The 5,946-nt window shown below is 40.3% G+C and overlaps 1 pseudogene; it reads left to right on the top strand.

Annotated features, from left to right (window-relative positions):
* The first annotated feature begins 5,031 nt into the window (after positions 1-5,031).
* On the top strand, positions 5,032-5,175 carry LOC134735538 (uncharacterized; annotated as a pseudogene).
* The last annotated feature ends 771 nt before the right edge of the window (positions 5,176-5,946 follow it).

Here is a 5,946-nt window from a genome sequence, read left to right as displayed (position 1 = left end):
CTTCTATGCAATGAAACAAGTAACACTAAGTACACTTGTCATTTTTTGGTCTAAAATATCAGTAACATAAATTTATATTTATCAAAACAAGCCTCTTCTTTATGGAATTTCTTAAGGTAGAAAGATATTCCTAAGAAGAAACCTGAGTGAGACTGGAACCAGGAATGGTTTCATGATGCAATGTTTTTTAAAAAAGATATTTTAAAATAAAATTAGCTTTGTATTTTAAAACATCTCTCTAATAAACAATTTACATGTAACAAACATAGAACACTTGGAAAAGACAGAAATAGGTATTATTAAGTAATCTGGCTGGGCGCGGTGGTTCACGCTTGTAATCCCAGCACTTTGGCAGGCCGAGGTGGGCGGATCCCGAGGTCAGGGGTTTGAGACCAGCCCGGCCAACATGGTGAAACCTCATCTCTACTAAAGATACAAAATATTAGCCGGGCATAGTGGCAGGTGCCTGTAATCCCAGCTACTTGGGAGGCTGAGGCAGGAGAATCACTTGAACCTGGGAGGCGGAGGTTGCAATGGGGCCGAGATTGCACCATTGCACTCCACCCTGGGTGACAGAGCAAGGCTCCGTCTCAAAAAAAAAAAAAAAAAAAAAAAAATCGAACTCATAATTTTTATAATTCCATTTCTCAGGTATAATACAGTTAATATATTGACCAATTTATGTACAAAATTATCACAGTTTCTTCATATAATCTGAGATAACTATATTTGCTTCTTTAAGTTGACAATATATTATGAACATTTTGAGTTTCATTATAGATTTAGACACATTGCTTTTGAGGGTTATGCAAGATTTCACCGTAATGAGTGTACCAAGATTGATATATGTTTATTACTGGCTATTTAGGATAAGTTAGTATTTCTCAGTTTAAAAAACAGCATTACTATTACACACATTTTTGTGCCTTGAACTTGGAATTGAGGCTACGGTCTGTTTTTAAGCATCTTGTTATATCTCACCAACTATTATAGCTTGAATTGTGTTCCCCTAAAAGTTATATGTTGAAATCTGAACTTTCAGTACTTCAGAATGTGATGCTATTTAGAAACGGGGTCATTGCAGATGCAATAAGTTAAGATGAGGTAACACTGGAATAAGTGGGCCCCTAAGTCAATATGATTGGTGTCCCTATCAAAAGGGGGAGATTGAGTACAGACCAATAGAGGGAAGGTAATATGGAGAGACACAGGGAGAAGATGGACATCTACAATCCAAAGAGAGAGGCTGAGAAAGATCCTTCTCCCACAGCTTTCAGAAGGTTTGAGCTAACTCTGCCAACACTTTGGTTTCAGGGTAGTATCCTTGCGAACTGTGAGGCAATACATTTCTGTTGGTTAAGCCACTCAGTTTGTTGTACTTTGTTACTGCGGTCCTAGCAAATCAATACATGAGCCAACACTGCAGAAAAGTTATCCCCACTTAGAGTGCCCTCTCCCTAGCCGGTCCCAGCATACCTCTACTGATGCCTAAAATAGCTTTGCCAAGACTTCTTTTTAATCTTTTGCTATCTTTTATCTCCAGGTCAGTGTGTATCTCTATTTCCCTTCTTCCAGTCTGTAGTCCTTGTAGAGGGCATTTTCTTATCGTATCATTTCTATAGTCTTGAGAAAATTAAAAAAATCATAATACTAGCAACAACAGTAATATTGAATGCTTTCTATGTTCAGGCTTTATGCTAAACTAAACTGTTCATGTTAATTATCTCCTTTATTGCCGTGTTAATAGACTCATAGAAAGGAAGCAGAATCTCCATCCTATGTTTCTCTTGTTTGTTTTGCTTTGTTGTATAGGTGGCGTCCTGTGCGTTTTTCACATCCATTATATGTTGACAGCTTTGCTACTCTGGCATAAGCCTTCAAAAATGATTGCTCCCTGATGCGGGGTTATAACTAACTAAACTCTAACTACAGTGGTTCTCAGAAAAACAGATTAGAATTTGCATTAGGGTGGCATTTATTCTGGGAGTGGGAATTTTCACTGAATTGAAATTCCAATTCAGTTGGAACGTCACTGGAATCTTCCTAGTATTTCAGTTCGCTGAGTAACCCCCCACCTCACCCTGAGGAAGGAGGAGCACAGCAGCCAAAAAAGACCCTTCCGATGGTCAGGAGGCCAAGTAGGAGGCAAACGTTACTATGTGATTGTGAGCATCCAGGACGATGGTGCTGAAAGCTGAAGGAGGAGTGGAACGCAGATATTGGGGCTGAGGAGCAGAAACCATCTGAAGCCAGGGTAGTAAAGAGAGGGGTACAGGAAGGTGACTGGGAAGCAATCAATGAGGGTTGGATTGGGGCAGGCCAGAAACAGTCTGAGGGGCAAGACTGACAGAGCAGTGTTTGGCAACAGGGGGAGAGGAGAATTTGTAGCAAGAGGAAATGGGCTCATGTCAAGGAACAGAAAGAGAAGTTAATGAAAGGAGAATGGGCTGACAGCTGCTCTGGATTTTTGTCATTTAGGATGCAGCTGCTGGCTAATGTAGGGCTGTTTGGGTGAAGACAGCTGTCAAAGCTTGATGTTAGCAAACCTTCCACAAGCACTATGCAAACACTGCTGCAAGGGTGGAGTTTAATGGGAGAAAAAAGTTTTTTTTTTTCTCATTAGAACAGATTTCTTACTATCAGTAAAGAAACTTGTATTTTGCTCTGAACTCTTTAAGGGATCACCTAGGAAATATGTGCTTTCAGATTTAGAGGGTGTGAAAACTGGTAGGAGCCTAAATACCCTTGGTTTTAAATAGCTTGAAGCTCTGAAGGGTTGGGAGCATTCATTTATTAATTTATGCCAATGCCTTCTCCAAGTGTCTAGCCTCAATTCAGTGAATGTTCTTTCAGCCTGAAAGAGTTAATGCTGCTTCCTGGCTGCATTTTGGCTTTTTCCTCCTGGGGGAGCTATTAATGTATTTTCTTTCCAAAGGTGTGACATGAGTGCTTGATGTCGTCATAGAGAGACCCTGCCTGTCTACTGCAAAGACCTAGTCTCCTCTATGTGCAATAAAATGCTTGTTTATGCATGAAGCTAAATATCAAATTTGGCTAAAATGCAGATGATAGTGACAGCCATAATCCTATATGTGTTTCTTTTGGGAGTTCCTTGATTATATTTACAACTGTCTAGCTGGAGAAGATCATGTGCTTGGATTTATCTAGTTTGAATTTCATTCATCTCATATTCGGGTAGCTGTCTTTACCTTGTCTGTGCCATTATTCACTAATCACTCCTTCTCCAATCATAGCAATCAAAGACCAAACATTTGCCAAATTATCTATTATATATTTATTTTGCATCCCTTTGCTTCATCCAGCCAGCAAGAATTTTCTGCTAACCCAGGTGTCTAGAGAAAATGATTTTATGAAGAATTGTTTCTGGCTGATTATTTATTCATTCTATCTTTTAATAAAAATGTACTCAGTGCTTTTTTTGTGTGCCACATGCTACGCTAGGTGCTGGGAATATGATGGTGAACAAAAACAAACACTCTGTGCCATCCTAGGCATTGCAGTCTAGTGATAACAGCTGCAAACTCAAGGGTCCCCCAGGATTCCTGTCAGCTTTAACCACTGCATCATCACTCCAGAGTAGAACTTCCAAAGTCATTCAAGCTTTATAAACAGGTCTTCTGGGAAACATTGCAGTCACTAACAGCAATGGTAGCACTGGGGCTGGGTTTTTCCAGTCAGTGGTTTGTATTTCCAATGTGATCTCCTGGCCTTTGCATGTAATCGAATCTATCCAATTGCACATCCTCTGATCCTGCTTCCTGAGAACTGGTCCACAGCAACTGAATCCTTTTCAAATCAGAAAGAGAATGTGTTCACAAAGGCTTATTTCTCCCAAGAGAATGTAGAGGATCAAGGCTGCAGTTTATAAATTCCACTTTGGTTTAGCACTCCATAATGCCAGTGTCTCCACAGGAAAGCTTTTGTGGTCTTAGCACACAGCAAGCATGACATTTCACTATAACATTCTATAATCTTAGATGAATTTTCCAGGTGGCTGTGCTCATTTAATTATTGAGTTTTATAACAGTAGGGCTGGCCCTTATCCAAGGATTGATGGAATCCAAGTCATTCTCCTTCCTATCAGCCCCACTTGATACCAGATCCCTGGATCAAATCCAGAGAAAGAGCATTCTCCCCTCCCTTATCTCTCCCTTCCTTTCAGACTTACAAAAGGTCTTCTGTGTGTAGGGCAGTAGGGACACAAAGACAAGCGGCAGATATATATGCAGCTCTGCCTCATTTAGTGGAAGGACCCACAAGAAGGCACCATTTTAATATAATATAAAAACTCCAGAAATTGCAGATAATGACAGAGTTAAAAGTTTGGACTAGGGCTTCAAGCTGAAATGAGCTTGGGTGATGGGAGAGAACGTGGTATGGGTTCATGTCTGTACATGTTATTTGATAATAAAAACAATTTTTAATACTTACTGTAAATATAAGGCCAGATTCTGAAACGGTAAGAACAAGTAAGTATAGTAAAGTGATAGAGGGCCCATCAAAGTTTGGTGTGCTATGGAACACGGAGAGGGGGGTGATCCAGTCCCTTCCAGAGACTTCTTGGAGAGGTGATACTTGACCTGAGTCTTATGGAATCAGGTAGTAGATAGAAAAGTAGTTCCTGGCTAAGGGTGCAACATGAATATAGTCCAATGGAAAAGCATTTAGGTATGAGCCAGCACAGTTTCAGGTTGTCGTTTGATGTGACTAGTGGATATTCGTATGAAGGACAAGTTTTGGGAGAGATGAAGGAAGCAGGACTCAGATCATGAAGAACTTTGTATGTAAGGTACACAAAGGATCCAAATGTCAAGGATTTTCAAACAAATCAAAAGTCATACTTAGCATCAAGCTTTACTATTAAGTTAAAGAATACAATTAATCATTAGGCTAATGCAAGAAAGAGAGCAGTCCAAGAACACAAGCATAGTTTCCCAGTCCTTTCTTGCTGAGTCAGACAAGATGTACTCTGGCCCAGGTCAACATATGTGATTTTTAAGTAATGTGTGCATCGCTTCTCGGCCTTTTGGCTAAGATCAAGTGTAAGTAATGTGTGCAGTTATTTTATTTATTTATTGAGATGGAGTCTCGCTTTGTCCCCCAGGCTGGAGTGCAGTGGTGCAATCTCAGCTCACTGCAAGCTCTGCCTCCCAGGTTCATGCCATTCTCCTGCCTCAGCCTCCCGAGTAGCTGGGACTACAGGTGCCCACCACCACACCTGGCTAATTTTTTGTATTTTTAGTAGAGATGGGGTTTCACTGTATTACCTAGGATGGTCTTGATCTCCTGACCTCGTGATCTGCCCGCCTCTGCCTCCCAAAGCACTGGGATTACAGTCGTAAGCCACCGCATCTGGCCACAGTTACATTATTTATGCAAAACAAAGCAGTTTTGGCCATACGTCATCTCAATTTTACACTTACATAGTGAGATAGTTTACATGATGTTTTCTAGGGAGCTGTGTTCCATAAATCTATAGTGTTCTATGTTTGTTTACCATAAGCAATCCTAGAAAGTCTAGGTACATCTCACTAAAAGCATTCCATTAATAAGGCTTCTGCTAGCAAACATCAATTTTATGTTTGCCAGGTCTATTATTGTGCTATTGGTATGGTTACGAGAAGATTTGACCTTTTTGCTTTATTTCCTGCCTGGGTAATTTCCTGTCCACCTTCCCCACACAGGAATGAGTGAGAATGGGTTGTAGGCTTGCTAGTCACCATTTCCTTCTTAGTATGCATTTTGACTATTATAAAAAGCAGTGTGGTATTTGAAATACAGTCCACACAATCTGAATCACCTGGGATTCTGAGTGAAATGCATACACCTGTATCTTGCCCAAGACCTACTGAATTAGTTGTCTCAAGTGGGGCCCTAGGAATTTGCATTTTAAAGAAGCTCACAAGATAATTATTATGCAAGCTA

The sequence above is a fragment of the Symphalangus syndactylus genome, chromosome 21 (assembly GCF_028878055.3).
Source record: "Symphalangus syndactylus isolate Jambi chromosome 21, NHGRI_mSymSyn1-v2.1_pri, whole genome shotgun sequence".
NCBI lineage: Eukaryota > Metazoa > Chordata > Mammalia > Primates > Hylobatidae > Symphalangus > Symphalangus syndactylus.
Note: the sequence above shows the minus strand (reverse complement) of the source record. Positions and strands in the feature narration are given on the sequence as shown.